Consider the following 19,918-nt stretch of genomic DNA (forward strand, 5'->3'; position numbering starts at 1 on the left):
CCTGTCACTGTAATGCTAGTAGAATTCTGTCTTCTAATGTCAACATTCCGGGTGCAATAGGAGCTATATTCTGCCCGTTGTTAGCATCATCAACAGTTTCATTCTCTACTGTCTCACCAATCATGATTTTTCTTGTAATTACTCTACCACTTCTAAGAATAGTTGAGTTCGTATTCATGAACCTTCTTACTAAGGTAAATTCACCCTTACTTAGACTTCGGGATATGAATTTACAAGATTCCCGGGTGAGGTAAACCAAAAATTTTACAACGACTCACCAAAGGTAGTCGTTAACCCTGGTTCAGTTATATCTTCAGTGGCAATAATCGTTTTCACCTTAAAATATCTTCTGAAGTTATATTCACTAGTATGCTCACCTTTTCTACTGAAATTACAAGTCCATGATGAATATTAAATAATTTATTCTTTGATTCCCTTTTAATGTATATTCACACAAACCGACTTGCAATCAAACATGTTAACTGACATGGGAACCTTCCGAAAATGATAGTTGCAGGGAAAGATGTGACCTATGCCAATTGAAAGAGCTGTAACAGAGATGTTCATTCCCAAAAAATTAGCTGCCCATAGCAATAGGTTCAAGAAATATAAGGAGTGGAAGTTCGCGAAACAGCAATGTTGGACAAGAGGGGAAAAGTGCAAATTCCACAAAAAAAAAGGAGGGCACGGCAAAATACAATGCTGACAAGTGATGTATAGAAAGAGACTTGCCACAATAGGGAACAAAACAAGTGAAGGTCACCAGTGGGGTTAACAGTGTTGCCAGCTGCAATGAAAAGTACATGTTTTGCAAAGAGCACTATATGAAGTGAGTGCAATATTCAGTGTCAACCTATAATGTAGAACATAAGATATGACGTATATAATCAGTGGTACAATCTAACAAAAGAAAATAGAAAAAACAGAAGTACGAAAAACACGGAAAATACGAAGTTGGCCATAATGCGCCACATTTGATCACGAGCTGTGCATATTAGAATGAACAAAACAAGAAGCACCAACTATGCAGGAAACCGACGTACCTAGAGCCGAAAAGAAAAACGAGTTCCAAAGTTGGCAAAACTGGCCATGAACATCTAGACAAGTCTAATATAGTTATGCCACTCGCTTCACAAAAAGAAAATTCCGGCAACAGGCATCACTCGGAATGCATCAATGCTAGAGTGATTGAGGCAATGCCAAGTCGGGAAACATGAAATGGTTGGGTTGAGCCAACAACCGATAATAGAAGTAGTGAACATTATGTCATGGTTGTGTCGTATGTGGGAATATACAGGGTGTCCCAGAAAACTGTGACCTGAAAGATTTGCGAAACGAACAAAAATGAAAAAAAGTTGTGCAGGAATGTACCAATGTCAGGGGGTGATAAAAGTCTGTGAGAAGCAAGTGCCCCCAGGATCCCCATCATAGGGTCCCAGGAGCCAACTTCAAACTTTCAAATGGCAACAGAGACCGAGTGGCATCCCTTTCGATAGATCATTTGCTATATGAAGCATGGTTTTCAAAATGGCCGTCACAAATATATGTTGTGTCATAACATAGCATCGAACATTGTGATCTCAAATTGCTGCGAAGCGAAAAGAGGTGTTGCAAATCCAATTGCACAGGAATGTACTCATGTCGAGGGCCAAGAAAACTTTATAAGAAGCAAGTCCCCCAGGGCCCCCATCATAAGGCTCGAGGGGTCAACCGCAACATTTCAAATGGGAACAGGTGCGGATGATATTTCTCTGGATAGATGCAACACCGCCTATAAGAAATATTTGCTATATGAACCACGGGTTTCAAAATGGCCGCCAAAAATGCACGTTGTTCTTGCCACCGAGCAGATATTTTTGGCGGCCATTTTGAAATCCCATATAGTAAATATTTCTGGTATGCGTTGTTGCATATTCCAAGATTTATCGAAAGAAATATAACTCGACCGATGGTGCTATTTGAAATTTTTTGGTTGCCCCCTGGGACCCTATGATGGGGGACCTGGGGGCACTTGTGTCTCACAGAAGTTTGTCGCTCGCTGACATGAGTACAGTCCTGTACAACTGGATATGTCTCATTTTTTCGCTTTGAAACTATTTCAGTCGCAGAGTTAGGTGGGACACTCTGGATATATCATATAGGCAGTGATAGTACTGCAGACAGCAGCACGCAGCAGGTCGAGCCATTGATTATGTTTGCTTTTCACAGGTGCGGATATGTGATAGAAAGACCACCTAAGGTTCCGACACCTCTAGGGTACTGTTTCGAGACATTCACAGGCGATCATTGTACCATGTGTGACGGATTGGCAGTATTCCGCTGTGCTCACTGCAAATGTATCTTCTGTTTGGACCATTGTCTCATCGAACAATTACACGTACAATGTTGACGAGCATGTACAAATGATGCGAAGACTAATGCCGACTAATGCGAAGACTAATGCGGAATTTTCCTTTTGTGAAGCGAGTGGCATAACTATATTAGAATTGTCTGGATTTTCATGGCCAGTGTTGCCAACTTTGGAACTCGTTTTTCTTTTCGGCTCTAGGTACGTCGGTTTCCTGCATAGTTGGTGCTTTCTTGTTTTGTTCACTCTAATATGCACAGCTCGTGATCAAATGTGGCGCATTATGGCCAACTTCGTATTTTCCGTGTTTTTCGTACTTCTGTTTTTTTCTATTTTCTTTTGTTAGATTGTACCACTGATTATATACGTCATATCTTATGTTCTACATTATAGGTTGACACTGAATATTGCACTCACTTCATATAGTGCTCTTTGCAAAACATGTACTTTTCATTGCAGCTGGCAACACTGTTAACCCCACTGGTGACCTTCACTTGTTTTGTTCCCTATTGTGGCAAGTCTCTTTCTATACATCACTTGTCAGCATTGTATTTTGCCGTGCCCTCCTTTTTTGCGGAATTTGCACTTTCCCCCCTTTGTTCAACCTTGTTGTTTCCCGAACTTCCACTCCTTATATTTTTTGAACCTATTGCTATGGGCAGCTAATTTTTTGGGAATGCACATTTCTGTTACAGCTCTTTCAATTGGCATAGGTCACATCTTTCCCTGCAACTATCATTTTCGGAAGGTTCCCTTGTGAGTATCTATAAACAACGACATAGCAACTAATTAGACAATAATGTATATTTCTTATATATTAAAACATTCTTCTTTTATTATTTTTTAATTAACATTATAACAGGTATAGTGCTTGTGTAAAAGCACTTTCTGCCCGAGATATATGTAATTATGGACCGATACAAAGTATCTCGTTATAATATTTATTAACTACAGTGATGTCACTTCTAACCACTCTGAGGGAAATGATAGCGAGTACCTTGATCCTGCTTAGATGGGACGGAAACATCGTGTTATTACCATTACATATATACAGGGTGGTCGTGCATCAATGACGGAAAATTCAGTATATCTATCTACAGGTAAAAACAAGCAAAAAATGTCATGTGAACATTGAGGCGTCTAAATGTCACCTTCCGAGGCGGCATTTGCAATATCGCAAGAACGGATAGAAATACGAATGTCGGGTCAAAAGATATCAAAGGAAAACCCATCCGAAGAATCTAATTATGCATAAGTGATGGCGAAACAGTGGCGGCGCTAGGGGGCACAAAGAAAGTGAATGAAACATGGAGAAAAGTGAACAATTTACACTGAAAAATTGTAGGAGAGGATGTTACTTGGAACATGCAGCAACAAATGTTAATGAAGAAAGGCAACAATGGCTACACTGTAGGGACACTATGGGAGCCGGAATGTAGGAATACAGTATCTTTGTAACGGAAAGAAATAGGAGTGTCGGGTCAGAAGATGTCAAAGAAAACCCCATCCAAAGAATTCAGTTATCCATAAGTGACGGTGAAACAGTGGCGGCGCCAGGGAGCACAAACGAAGTGAATGCAATGCGGAGAAAAGTGAACAACTTACACAGACAAACTGTAGAAGGGGATGTTACATGGAACATCAGCAAGAAATGTTAATGAACAAAGCCAAGAATGTCTACGCTGTAGGGACACTTGGGAGGCGGAATGTAGGAATAAAGTATCTTTGTAATGGAGAGAAATAGAATGTCGGGTCAAAAGATATCAAAGGAAACCCCATCCGAAGAATTCAGTTATGCGCACGTGGCGGCGCATGGGAGCTACAAAGAAACTGTTAAACATTCTTAGTAATGATACTTGCAAATCGTATAAAACACGTACGGAAGATGAGGCCCAGTGTACTGTAAAAACAAGAGGTATTGTACTTACCGTGGTCAACATAATGCTGTCTTTAAAAAGGTGTTCAATATGTCCTCCTTGTTATTCGGGACAGTTACACGATGGCGTAAGAATTTTCTGACTTTTGGCAATAACGCTGGAGTTTACCGAAGTGTGGCAAATGCAGCTCATACACGCTAGCGAAGATCTTCAATGCCATGCACGGACTGTGTATACACAAGACTCTTCACGTAACCCCACAGGAAAAAGTCTAGGGCATTCAGATCGGGTGAACGTGGGGGGCCGTACTCCTTTACTTCCACGATCTATCTACTTCCATGGAAATTTGTCGTTCAGATATGCACGAATAGGGGAACATGAATGGGAAGGGACGCCATCATGCACAAACCACATACACTGTCGTGTCCTCAGTGGCACGTCTTTAAGTAGAAAAGGTAGGCCCTAGGTCAGAAACTGGAGATACGATATTGCTTGCGTTCAAGTTCTGCGATAAAAAATGTTGTCCCACAGCGTTGTCATCAAAAATACCAGCCCACACATGCAATTGGAAACGCTGATGATGCTTCTTCTCTACAACTGCATGCGGGTTGTTGGGTGTCAATCGATGGTCATTCCGGACATTTGTGATGTCATCCCGTATGAATGCTTCATCCGAAAACAACATTTGTGCTAGAACTTTTCTCCACGTTTCATTTACTTTCTTTGTGCCCCTTGGGTCGCCACTGCTTCGCCGTCACTTATGCATAATTGGATTCTTCGGATGGGTGTTCCTTTGAAATCTTCTTACTCGACATTCCTATTTCTCCCCGTTATACAGATACTTTATTCCTACATTCCGCCTCCCATAGTGTTCCTACAGCGTAGACATTGTTGCTTTTGTTCATTAACATTTGTTGCTGCATGTTCCATGTAACATCCCCTCCTACAGTTTGTCAGTGTAAATTGTTCACTTTTCTCCGCGTTGCATTCACTTCGTTTGTGCCCCCTGGCGCCGCCACTGTTTCACCATCACTTATGCATAACTGAACTCTTTGGATGGGGTTTCCTTTGAAATCTTTTGACCCGACATTCCTATTTCTTTCCGTTACAAAGATACTGTATTCCTACATTCCGCCTCCTATAGTGTCCATACAGCGTAGCCATTGTTGCCTTTCTTCATTAACATTTGTTGCTGCATGTTCCAAGTAACATCCCCTCCTGCAATTTTTCAGTGTAAATTGTTCTCTTTTCTCCATGTTTCATTCACTTTCTTTGTGCCCCCTTTTTTCTTTCGAATGCCTCATCCGAAAACAACATTTGTGCTAGAACTTTTCTCCACGTTTTATTCACTTTCTTTGTGCCCCTTGGGTCGCCACTGTTTCGCCATTACTTATGCATAATTGGATTCTTCGGATGGGTTTTCCTTTGATATTTTTTGACCCGACATCCTTATTTCTATCCGTTCTTCCGATATTGCAAGTTGCCGCCTCAGAAGGTGACACTTCAGACGCCGCATTCACCCAATGTTCATATGACCTCTTTTGCTTGTTTTTACCTGTAGATTTTCCGTCATTGATGCATGATTCATTCAAAAGAAAACCAGTGATTTGTTCTTCTTGTAGCAGTGCTTGGAAAAGAGTTTTATTCATGGTGATTGAAGAATATTTAGAAACAGAAAGCTGATATCCATGATGATCAAGATACTAAACATATGTTTCGAGTGGTGTAGTATGGAAATAAACGTACGTAATTGTTTGAATAAGTTGCATACAGAGCCGTAGCTAGAGATTTCGGCGCCCGGGGCAAAGTAGAATTCGGCGCCCCCTACAGTCACCTGTATATATATATATATATATATATATATATATATATATATATATATATATATATATACTAGCAGCGTTCACCCCGCTTCGCTGCGGTCACCCCGGAACGCAATAAACTTTGTTACTTAGATAATTTTTACTTTTTCGCTTTCAAGTGATATGATAAAAACCATAGAAGATTGCAGTAAATGTTAACATTATATCGCCTGTCATTTATGTTAACCCGCCCCGCTTCGCTGCGGTCACCCCGGAAGTTTTCGCTTTCAAGTGATATGATAAAAACCATAGTAGATTGCAGTAAATGTTAACATTATATCGCCTGTCATTTATGTTAACCCGCCGAGTTACACGGTCATGCGGGTTGCATATAAATACGTTTATTTTTACCTATGATGAACTAACAAAGGATTTGTACGTTATGGACACTTGAATGGTCAATTATCTCAAGACACTGGTAATTAAAAATTAAAGTGATATGATAAAAACCATCTAGGGTCCAAATCCTAATAACCCCCCAAAAATAAAAGAAATTGGTTCAGCCGTATTAGCGTGATGAGGTAACAAAGGATTTGTGCGTTCTCTTTTATATATATAGATAAAGAAAAGCAGCTTTTGTTGTTATGGTACACTGAATTTTTCAAATAAGAGTTGTTTTCAAGAGTCTTATTTTGAACTTTTTGTTAAACTTGACAAAACTACCTTTGGTTGTATACAAATTCGCTAGGAGAACAGTTATGGAAAGTTACTACTATTTACATTTCATACTATCGACAAGAAATGAAAATTCAATACATTAAAAACTATGTGCTTTTAAATTGTTCGAAATGGGTGACAGAATTAATTTCCAGTAATAATTGTAAACTTTTAAATTTTATTTTGTATGTGCCCACATCAATAGCATTTTAATTTCGATCTTCTTACGGTAAAAAATATTTTGTGAAATGTAATGGAAATTCAGAAGAATCCTTTTTTGTGAATTTCTAAATATTGATCGATGGAGTTGAAGGATATGTTAAGTGTTTATACTTAAAATCCAAAATATACTTTGGCTACTAAATATGTCTGAAATTATAGTACTTACTTAATTTCTTAATGAATGAAAGTTCCGAATTTAAGGTACCTATTATTAATTAACATATTAAAATACACTAACACGTATATAAAGAGTGTGGGTACTTATGTTTTGTATGTATGTAGATAGATAAAAACATCACACAACTAGACACGTATGCTCAAAATAATATGCTGGCGATACAAAAAGTTGATGAAAAATGACCCCAATAAATTCCTCCAAATTGGAAGCATTTGATATGTCAATGGAATTTAAAAGTAAATCATTCGTAAGGGGACGCGGTGGCTCAGTGGTAGAGCGTTCATCTCCGGTGCCTGGGGTCCCTGGTTCGCTCCCAGCTCGCGCCATATGGACTTTGTAGTGGACAAACATCGTGCTCATGGGTTTTCTGGGATTTCTCCCGTTTCCTCCCACTTCCTTCATTCCACCATCTCACTCATTTCTCATTATCACCATTTCCTTTAGCCTATCCGGCATAACTGTGCGACATTCAATTTAACGAGTTATAATGAAACCTTAATAGTGTACACATAAGATAGTGTGCAGGAAAAGAAGTAATAGCAGTTTACAATGAACTCATGCAACGTGTAAATTTGGTTATCCGCCGAAGCCGGAGAGGCGTTGCTTAGTGACAGAAGAAAGGAAATTGACTTCGAATGCGAATTTCCTACATTGCGTGTAGATATTCAGTGGCTGGTAAACATAACACGACCGACATGTATGTATCGTTTTGAATATTTAGAAGTTTGATGTGATGTACTGTCAATAATCATATTTGGAATGATGCTAATATCATTATCATATCCCTATGATAATCCCCTACTTAATATCATATTTGGAAAACGCTGTGGTACTGGAAGCATATAAACTATGGTCAAGCGATAGAATGGCATTTTAGTAGAAAATATGTCGTAATATGTCTGTGATTTTTTAATATGTCGTAGCGGAAACATTGTTCTTACTGTATGCAAAGGGAAAACCTGCACATATTTGCACTTATGGAAATATAGCGCATGAAAATGTTTGAGGAAAACCGCATTCTGGATGCAATGCTGCTTTTGAATTGAGCTGGAATGAATGTGAGAACAAGTGTTAGGTTATTAGACGTGTGATCCCCATGCATGCAGTGACAAAATTGGATATAGGTCGATTCTGGGAATTTTGCCCCTAGATCTCGTTGGGGGCTTCGCCCCCAGGACTCATCTTGTTTCCAACATCTAGTCATACTTCTCTTTCATTCACCAACAGAACTAAACTCTAGTCAAACATATTTGATTAATGGTGGCGACATTTTGAAACGCCAATGTTTCCTAAACAATCTATGACCATAAGGCAGAACCATATTAAAAATGGTGTTGATCAATTCAGTATTGTGTTTTTTGTGATGCGTGCACAGAAGTGACATTGGAATGAACTTATAATGAGCCTCCGCTCGCTCCAGCTCAGTGTGTTTTAATAAAGCCCTGAAATGAGCTCACGCAATGTACGATGCAATATATAAAACAATCTGAACAGGTTACTGATGATTGTGTAAATCATAACATATTTAATATATCTGATAATATATTCATATAGAGAACTTGTGATGAGATAATTTTTATATTGAAGCGTCCTTGCATCTTCATTGTCATAACGAATCCTCCACAACTTTAAAATAATTTTGAGAAGCAAGAATTTTTCTTCAATTTTATTACTCTTGAGTTGTAAAATGAATAAGTACACTTTTTTCTTTCATGCGTAAGAATGTAAGCCGATCGTAAATTGACAAATCAAAGCATATTGCCCACGCGTTTGTTTATGCCAATCATATAATCTGTTATATAATTTAGACGCAAATATAAGGAATATTTCCTTTTATGATGTAAAACTCTGTTTTTGATGAAATAATGTCGAAATAACATTATTGTAGCTATTGCATACACCGAACTAATTTGTTTCCTTTCAGTTTTCTGCTTCATTCCTATTTTTGCCAAGAATTCAGTGCTTTGGCCCCATTGTGTGTCGTGATTAATCCGATTAGGTAGAAAAACGTTTTGAACTAAGGAAACTCATCACTGTCAAAACGCCGAACACGACTTTGATCGTTTCTGATTTTGAACATGCTCCTGTGTACACTATAAGTCATTACTCGGCACCTTGTATACCATATGTCATTAAAAAATCAACTATAATAACTTTAAGTAATAAGTAAAAACTTGCTGTTACTTATTTAAACTCTTGGATTGCGAGCGAAGCGAGCAAGAAAATTTTTAAAAAATCTATGTATTTCATTGATAACCGACAGCAATATTGATCTAATAGGGCGCCAATATTTTCTGGGGGCGACTTATCTTTTACTCATGTCAAACACCACTTTTTTCTCTTTGCTCGTTCGGCGCCCCCTTGCTATCAGCGCCCGGGGCGGGCGCCCCGCTGGCCCCCCCTTAGCTACGGCTCTGGTTGCATACAGAGCTACATGAAAATTCACTTTTGAGGCAAAAGTGAGTTGCTGAAGGATGTGTGGGAGATGGAAAGGATGAATATTCTGCAGTGCTAATGCGAGAAATTCTAACAGTTTACCAACGGTGACTGGATCATTAACGGAAGTTTTTGTGTTGGTGGAGGTAGACCGAGTATATAATGGAATTACTAATTCTGGGTGTGTTTGGTCTGGTGAGAGTTTGCATTTATAACTATAGGTAGGGTGGCGCTCCGCGCACGTGGAACATTGAGGTGGAAGGTTTATTTTGAGGCAAACACGAGTTAAATGAGGACCAGAGTAATATTCACATACAGTGGCGTTTGTGCAATGCGCTGTTGCATGATTGTTTTTTATGCTTGACATTTTTCGCATCGCAATGGCAATGGTGCAGACGATCGAGAGGGATCAACGCGATGTTTGCGCTTGTAGATGAAGGCATCATGAGTAAGCAGATGGTCGATCGTCTCTTGAGATGTGGTTAGGACTCGCACCATGTAAGTAGTCCAAGTGTTATTACGAATTCGAATGATCGATGGTGTGCCACTCGTTACGCAGTTCCTCGTGTATTTCGGCATCAGAATATGATGGATCGACTCTTCTGATGACTACAGATAACATCGGGGAAAGTTTTGGAGGAGGAGATTAGAATTTTTCCCGAAGATCTCGAACGAGGCCTTATTACGGACTGTAGATACGAAGTTGGCATCAGGTGATTTCAAGATAAATCCATTGCTGGCTTTTACAGCGAATAGCGTTTAAGAAGACAAGAGTAGAATTTTTTCCCCCGAAGATCTCGAACGAGGCCTTATTACGAACTGTAGATAAGAAGTTGGCTTCAGGTGTTTTCAAGATAAATCCATTGCTGGTTTTAACAACTTTAGTGAGTGGAATATTTGGCAGGTATCTTCGAAGTTGAAGAATGATGAATTTTTCATTGGTGAATTTAGCGCCAAAGTTTTGAAGCAAAAAGCAGTGAAGAAGAAACAGGATGAACACATGTTGATGATCAGCATGCTGTCGGTGAAACGTCGGCTTCCATGTCGTATGATTCTGAGACATCAAAATGGTGTTTGTTAGTAGGAGGGGAGTTGGCTCTGGTTGGTTCTGTGGACCAGCTGACGTAGCGGTCGAGCCTTCAGAAGCTTGTCTTTGTCTCTCAGCATAGTTCTTCCGCTTCTCCACCTTCGTGGAGAGAGCGATGGGCTAGCGAAAACTGGTGGTAATCCTCCATGTCGACATTCTAGAGGTGCTCCACTTACTGAGTCTGAGTCTGATATCGTAAAGAACGATCTAGTGTTACAAGACCTGAAGTACACTCGAGAAGATGGATGATGATGATATGTGGTTGATGTATACGTGGGACAATTCGTTCGGATAGTTGTCCAGGAGGAGCAGGTCCAGCGCCTCGATCTGTAGTCACAAATATAGTGTTAGATACACGAATTCATGTTAGTTCTTTTGTCTCGGGGCGACTCGAGACTGATGAAAACACAGGAAAGCCCGAAGTTAATATTGAAGTGAGACATAGTGCTAAAATGGAAACAAATGATGGAGATGATCTGGTATAAGATATATACAAAAGATGTCGTATTTTTCAGCTGTAGGATGTGCAGATGTTAGGTACAGCGTGAGGAGAACTTTTAGCGGTGTATGCAGTTATTTATGTGGTGCGTTGGTTTCGCATCAGCTTGTAAGTATCTAAGAGTAATGGATAAGAGACTGGTAGGCGAGAGAATATGTGTTTCAAACGGAGGTCTGGAAGATGTTGAATAAGGTGAGGGAAGTTGATGTGTTCGCATGTCATGAAATTCGGGTATGGTGACTTCATGCGATATGCAAGTCTAATGGAATGGCGTTCCAGTATCGATAATCGGTCGTAGAACTTTGGTGGAGCATTGCACGAAGCAATGTGGCCAAATGTTAAAATGGGCCTGAGGAACATTTTGTATGTATTGATTAAGAGATGTGCGTGTAAACCCCAAGTAGTTCCTATTAGACGCCATAGAAGATTGAGCCGCAAAGTGGCTTTGTTTATTTTCTCTAAATGAGATTTCCAACTTAGTTTAGACTCGAAAACAACCCCCAGATATTTCGCTGTGGTGTTGCGCGAAGTGGATGACTTTGTAGAGATACATTAATTCTGCAAGGGTTAATATGAACTTTGGAGCGGCATTTAGGAGGTAGAAAGACCAATGTTTGTGTTTTGGCGGCATTTAAATTTAATCACCAAGTGTTGCACCATTGCGTAAAATTATTGAGAGTTGATTGCAAGGTTGTGTTGATTTTCTGCATGGTCTTGCCCAGAGCTAGAAACGCCGTATCGTCCGCGTATTGAAATAAGTACACATTCTGTGAAGATTGTGGTATATCGGAGGCGTACAGTATATAGAGAATTGAGCTGAGTGCAGAACCCTGAGGAAGTTCGGAATATGGAAAAATAGGGTGGGAGATGGCAGATCCTATGTAAACATATCCGATTCTATGTTTATGTATGTATAAAACTTAAATAACTGATCGGAAGGTCAAGTTTCCGCAACTTTCGTATGAGCCCATAATGCCAAACTTTGTCGAAAGCTTTTTCCAGATCCATTAAGACGAGACATGATGGGAGACCTTTGTTATTACGATTGTTGATAATCGTTGAAAGACGAAGTAACTGGTCATTAATCGAAAATGCGGGTCGAAAACCTGCTTGATGTGTAGGTAATAAATTATGTTCATGGATATATAGGTGAAGCCTTTGTACTAGAGCTTTTTCGAACAAGTCACTAAAGACTGATGTGAGCTGGATAGGACGATAAGAGGTTACATCATGTGCCGGCTTATGAGATTAGAGAAACATGCAAATTTTGGTATTTTTCCAATCTAGAGGATAAATGCCAGTGCGGAGAATAAAGTTGTAAACTGACACAAATAACGTAAGCAAAGAAAACGGAGCCTCTTTCAGTAGCCGATAGGAAATACGATCAATGCCTGGTGCGGTATTGCGTTTCTTATTAAGTGCACGTTGAAGTTTATGAGTAGTGAGTGGTGATGTAAGAGGGGCTTCCTCATTGATTATGTGTAAAAGTGACGGCTGTAGAGCGGGAATGGGGTGATATTGCAGGTATGAAAACTGTCTGCAAGTGCATCGCAAAAGCGTTGGCCTTATCTAGGTCAGTAAAGAGAGGAACCCCATTGTCCAAAAGTGGATAGGAAATTTTAGTATTTCTGCCTGCGAGTCTGTGCAAAGATTTCCAATACCGGCTTGGAGATGCTTCGTCGCTTCATTTATTACAGCCACTGGTCCAGCTTCGACGTTTATATGCTATGAGATAATTAGTTATTGTGCAGTGCCATTGCCGGTGATGTCTAAGACATTCCTCGTTTCCAGTTCGTTTGTATTCACGAAAATGTTGGCGTGATGTTTGTACTAAAGAAAGATATTGAGGAGGTAATTTAGGTTTAGAAGGACAAAGTTTCTCCTCAGGGATGGTTTGTTGAGCACTGGTATGTAAGATGTCTGTTATCTGGTTGACTATGTTATACATTTCATTTTCAGAAGTTGGTGGATGAAGGGTTGAGACCTGGTTGTGTATGAACTGCCGAAATTGAGGTCAGTCGGCTTTATCATAAAGGGGAATAATATGAGGTTTTAACTGTTTTGCAGAGGAACGAGCCTTGTTAATGGACAGTTTGATCGGACAATGATCACTCCCGATCGTGTCGTGAACCTGCAACTCACAGTCATTTACAAGCGATAAAGAAGTGATTACTACATCGGGAGTTGTTTGACTCGCTGGTCGAGTGGGATCAGGAAGGTTGAGAATATAAAGTTGTAGGGTTGTTGATATAAATTCCGTAAAACGTTCTCTTTCCTGGCACTTCTGCTATGAATGTTTATGTCGGCCATGATGATTATGTTTTTAAAATTACGGGCTATGTAATCGAAAAAAGAAAACGGTATTGGGTGCCTAGGGCGGATATATATATATAGTGGCTACATTTACTGTGAGAGAAGGATAATATATAGAGAAGAAGAGATGCTTAAGTAGCTGTGCAAATGCAGGAGGATTGCATTGCCAATAGGAAGTTTTGGAGAAAAGCCAATCAATACTCCTCCTTGACCGCGCGCAAGTGCATCATGGTAACCATATCGTTAAGGTTGATACCCTGAAAGTCGCACAGAAATTGTTGGTTTTGAAGCTGTTTGATTGAGAGCTATTTTTCTCTCTTCTAGCAGAAGTGGTTCTGGAAGTACTTTGTGTTGATGAAATGATCGGATGTTAACAAAGAGTGAAGTTAAAACCATTATGTATACTGTCATGTTGATTTTAGACTACTGTTTCTAGAGGTGCGATGTGGAAGTGAACAAAATTGCCTGAATATGTAGCTGTAAAGTTTAAGTTGAACAAAGATCTTGCTGTTGAAATGGAAACACGAAGAATGTGTTCGCGTTGGAATGGAAAACAGTTTGGAGTACTATAGTGATGCAACGAAGAAGATCTTCGACAGACAGAGAGCCTGAGCTAGAGACTGAGTAGGTGGTGTGGATTTGTTGAAGCTTTGTACCGGTACTGTGAGTTATTGACGTTCCGGTTGTGCTTGTAGTTTACCCTTACAACGATAACTAAGTTGTATGATTTTAGTTACATGCAGATCAAGTTGGCTGTTGCTGCTGACGTTTACAAGATTTTGATTCATGTGGTCCACTGCAGTACCCGCATTTATATGCGTTTGGACATTGGTGTGTAAAGTGAGAATTATAGATTTGACATTTCTCACACCTGATTGGTAGAGGCCCTATCGTCTGGGGAGGTTCAACACGATGGAGTTTCTTATAGACAGGAGCTCCATGGGTTAACAAATAGTCTAAGGATGTTTGATTTTGCGATAGAACGCGAACCATGTAAGTGGGGCCATTGCTATTTTTTAATAAGAATGCACCTGTTAACGTCGATTCCCTCTTGTTTGAGTTCTTCAAGAACCTCTTCATTGCTTATTTCGGGTATCACTCTTCTGATAACAACATAAAACATAGGTGGTTTTCGAGGAGGTGGTGATTGTTTTGTTTTCCTGTCGTTTTGTTTTGTTAGTTTCGCTGTTTTCCCAAAAATCTCATAAGATGTTTTGTTTCGGAGTGTTGTACCGATATCCTGGACCTTAGAACGAATGATAAATCCATTACGAGTTTTAATGATATGTTCCATGCTAGCTCGTGATAGGTACTTGATGATTTACAGAAACACCATTTCGGATGGGTGTATTTTGTATCGAAATCGGTCAGTAGAAACGTATATATTGGTTCCTTGGTGGTGTAGAAAGTGAAAGATGAAGCGCTAGCAGTGTCCATTGCAGAGTCTGAGTTGGTTATTAGAACAGGAGACCGAGATCTATCGCGAGGTCGTTTACTGGAGTGAGTAGAGGCACCAGAATCAGTACGATCTGTGGGTCTAGTTACTCGCGAACTGGTTTGACTACCCCATGAAAGTTGTCTCGTACGACCAGAGCGAGACACATTTTCACGGTCTACTGCAGAAGAGCTGGGAGCCGGTGCTCCACGTACGGGGTTAGGTTCTTGTGCATTGGTCCAAGGACAAGCACAACCTATCCGCGTGATTTAACTAGAGTGAGAAATGAAGTGAAAATAATGATGATATTCCAAAAATACAAGCGACCCTCCGATAGTGTGGACTTTCGGCAATCCTCTAAATAACGTATGTCTGTGATGCTCACAAGTGCGTATGCTACACTGATCCTCGCTAACAAAATAACAGTTATAAGAGAGGCTGGGTTCTGCTCAAAGGCAAGGATGTGTACGTTTGTTTTTCTATTTTTTATTTTTATTTATTTAATCATGCAAAACCCGTAGAAGGGAATACCTTCTCTTGGAAATGGGGTTAATTGTATAGAGAAACTATGGATAAAGTGGAAGGACAAAGAGCTTTTATTTCATTTATTTGATAGCTTTATTCATCCATTATATGATGATCTTTATTCATCAATTGATTAATAATCGTCATTCAACTTATGTTCACTATTTGTCGTTGTGTATGTATGATGGGATGAAAGATGCAGTGCAAATCAGACGCCACAACACAGTGATATTGGTTAGTTAGACAGATGAAGGGTTATCTTCTTGTGCCGGGGCGACTCGACACATAATGAGAGACAATATGAAGCCCTTGTTAGTGCGAATTAAGGTGCAAACGATGGACAGATGTAGGGTGATAAATCTGGTGGTTAATATGCTAGTAGAAAGTCGTCTATGTGTTCGTCAGTATGTGTAAGAACATACATTGTAATTAAGTGCTGAAGTGGCGTAGGTTGTAGACTGGGTGGAACGTCTTGTTCAGCATCGATACGTATACTACTGCGAAGGATGGGATGTTCTTGCCTCCAACGAGTAGTGATGTACCTGGTACGCAATTTTTCTAAATGAAGATGTGGAAATGGAATACGATCATAGAGTAGCCGGGTAGGACTAGGCAGTTTGATGCGATATACCAATCGTAATGCTTGTCTTTCATTTATCTGGAGGCGGGTGTAGAATTTGTTATTGGCATTAAGCCATGCGATGTGTCCATGGAGTATAGATGGTCGTAAGAAGATTTTGTAAGTGTTTAACACGTATCTTGATGAAGGCCCCATGAAGTGATGACTAATCTCTTCAGAAGATTTAGTTTATTTTGCGCCAGAGTTATGAGATGCTGAAGGTGTGCACGCCATGAAAGATGGTCATGAAAGATACCCAAATATCTCGCTGTACGTATGACAGAAATGCGTGTGCCAGCTATAGTTAGATGTAAAAGAGACCTATTTCGTCTAACCCGACTGGTATGTCCAGATGGTATGATGATAAGTGCCTGTGTTTTAGTGGAGTTGATTCGGAGTCGCCAAGTATTACACCAGTCACAGAATTTATTTATTGCCTCTTGAAGTATAGTATTGATATGCTGAATAAATTTCCCACAGGCAAGGTAAGCAGTATCATCTCCAAAGGTAAAGATGTGGATAGGGTCAGGAGGAACAGGCAAATCTCGAACATATAGTATATATAGGAGTGGCGATAACGCTGACCCTTGGGGTACACCACTAAGTGGGAAAATAGGAAAAGATAAAGATGGATTAATGCAGACATATGCTATGCGATTGGTGAGGTAGTGATAAATTAATCTGGTATATGCGAATGGTAGTCGTAGAAGATGAAGTTTGTAAAGTAATCCATTGTGCCAAACTGAATCGAAAGCCTTTTCCAAATCAAATAATAATAAACAGGAAGGTTGGATGCTATTGAAGTGGTTGGTAAGAATAGTGGTAAGTTTGAGTAGATTATCATTAAGACTGTAGTTAGGACGAAAACCAGTTTGGTGTAGAAGAATTTGATTGTAGAAGAAGTAAGTAGACGCCGAACTAAGATACGTTCGAGGATCTTTCCCAGTATAGACTTAAGTTGTATTGGACGGTAAGACTCTGCCTTGGTTATCTTTATGCGGTTTCAGAAACATTAAGACTTTTGAAGTTTTCCAAGAAGCCCTGTTCGAAGTATAAGGTTATAAATAGCAGAGAGTAGAAGCAGAACCACCAGTGGAGCCTCTTTAATATGGCGGTAAGTTACACCATCAAACCCAGGAATTGTATTCTTCTTGTTGGCTAAGACTGCGGTTATCTCGAAAGGGGTAATTGGACTAGTAAGAGGATGATCCGAATCTAAGTCGTGATTAGATCTAATACGAAGATGTGGTTGATGAGGATCTGTTACGTTGCTTATTCTAGTGCGTAAACGTTCAGGAGTGTAGATCATGAGTGGTTGCGTAAAAATGCTTTGAAGTGATTGAGCAAACATATTAACCTTCTCTGTATCAGTTTGTACTGAGGTCTGGTTGACATGAGAGGATAAGATAGAGAAGAGCGTGTCCCACAGAGCCTGTGAAAGGCATTCCAGAATTTGGTAGGATTATGTTCTTGATCAATATGGTTAACTGTTTGGATCCACTTACGTCTTTTATAGGCAATTATATAATTATGAACTTGCCTTAAATATTGGAGCTGTAGTTGTAAAAGCCCTGGATCACGTGTGCGAAGATATTCGTGGTATGCCTGCCGTGCAAGAGCAACTAGAGTGCGATATTGTGCAGGAAGTGCGGGTCGAGCATAATTAGACTTAATCGTGGGTATATGCTGGTGGCTACTATGTTGTATAGCAGTAGTAAGTGCATCAAGCGTGTTATGGAAGTCAGAGTGATGTAATGGAGTAGGCACGTTAGATAAGGTAGTAGTCAAATCTTCTCGATATTTGTTTCAGTCGGCACGGTCATAACAGAGAACGGTACGTGGTGGCGTGTCAAGAGCTTGACGGTGGTTTGAAAAATGTAATGTCAATTTAACTGGGTCGTGGTCACTACCAATGGAAGATAGAACATGACAGTTCACGAATGGTTGTAATGTAGAGGAGACAATGACTGCGTCAGGTATTGTATTCGAGGAAGCCCGGGTACGTCTTGGTAATGCGCATAGTTCCTCATTTGTGTGAAGCATAAGAAATTGATAGAAGTTCCGTCGTTACGTAAGAGTGCAACTGGATAGATTGAGATCAGTCATAATAATATAATGACGAAACGAGGTGTCCATGTATTGGCAAAATGTCAAGGGAATTTGCACATTGGGTCTAACATATATAGTAGTAAAGGCAATAGTGCGTGAAGGAAAATAAATTAGAGTGATGCTGTGTTCTGGAAGGGGGGCCTGAAACTGATGCGTGATCGTGCGTTGAGGTAGTCTGTTTCGTATTCCTATTAAAGTTCCGCCATTTGCTCGATCTCCAGGTGGACCATCGCAACAAGAAATAGTATATGGCTGATAATGTACATGTTGGTGGGGCAAAAGATATGTTTCGTTCAAGGCAAAGACGTGTATATTTTCTTCCAACAGTAGAGTGTGGAGTAGTACCTTGCGAGTGTTGAAGGAACGAATATTTAGAAACAGAAATGACAAATCCATGATGATATGCATAATTTTAAACAGGTGTTGAAACAGGATGGAGTTGAAAGTGAACATTTTGACCAGAATATGTAGCATAAAGTTGAATGTTATATAGTTGCTTAGTTGTAAGCATGACTTGGTTAAGAATATGAGTACGCAGAAAGGGATGAATGTTTATGGCTGTTACTGTAAAGAAACGAATCATACCTTCAATTGTAACAGGATGAGTGAACGAGTTATTTGGTGGCGTTGGACGGTCAGACGTTCTGATTGGTACAGTAAGCTCTGGTTGAGTAGGATCACTTGAAGGTTTGGCCTTAGAATTTGAACTGTAAGTAGGATGTTGAGCAAATCATGTGTTGCATTTGGGATTGGTATTTCCATTAGGACAATCCCGAGTAGCATGGGCTTGGGTACAGTAGCCACAAATCAAAGAATTTTTACAATCTTTGGTCACATGCTGATTGTATGTTTGGCACCGTTCACAACGTATAGGCTGTGGTGTAGGAGTTTTTGAAGGTTCAACCTTGTGTCTTCGTCTGTAAATGTATGCTCCTGTAAGAAGCAGGTGATCGACAACAGATTGCTCAGGAGTTAGTACACGTACTAGGTAGGTGGGTCCTCTGTCATTGCATATTCGAATGCATTTATGTACTTCAACTTGTTCCGCTTTGAGTTCTTCCTCGATTTCAGTGTCTGTATACTCAGAGTAAACGCCCTTAATGACTACTGATAGCATAAGAGGCTTTCGAGGAGACGGAGGTTGTTTGTTTTGTCTGGGTTGGAGTTGCGTTATATTGGCGTTTGTGTCAAAAATTTCGAAAGTTGCTTTGTTCGAAAGGATTTCAAAATGACTCCATTATTTCGGAAGATAATCTCACTGATTTCGACACGCGCAACGTATTTTATAAGTTGCTGGAAGATATGCTTTGGAGTTTTGAATTTAGTGTCAAAATTAGTTAGTGGAAAGTTGTACAGAGTTGGCTGTTGAGGATTGGCAGAGGCAGATGGAGTAGCAGAAGTTTCTGTTGAAGTGTAATCCATAGATGAGTCATGAAGATTAGTTTCAGATGGAATTCGTAGTGGCGAGCGTGAGCGAGAACGTGCGGGTTTAGAAGTAACAGTCTCTATGGCACTAGTTATCCGAGATCGTTTTGGTGAGCGAGAACGAGATGGAGGTGAAGAGACATTTTTAGAAGATTTGGCAGAAGTAGATGAATGTTGTAATACTGTCCGAGGAAGTCCGTTATGCATGGCCTAAGTCGTATGAGAAGTTCAAAATCCAAAAGAGCAACCTGTGTCGCAAAGCGGCAAAGAGTTGGTCAGAATATGAATACAATGACCTTCAAAATCGTAAATAAAAACCCTCCAGAA

The sequence above is a fragment of the Thermobia domestica genome, chromosome 7 (assembly GCF_964235325.1).
Source record: "Thermobia domestica chromosome 7, izTheDome1.hap1.1, whole genome shotgun sequence".
Lineage (NCBI taxonomy): Eukaryota > Metazoa > Arthropoda > Insecta > Zygentoma > Lepismatidae > Thermobia > Thermobia domestica.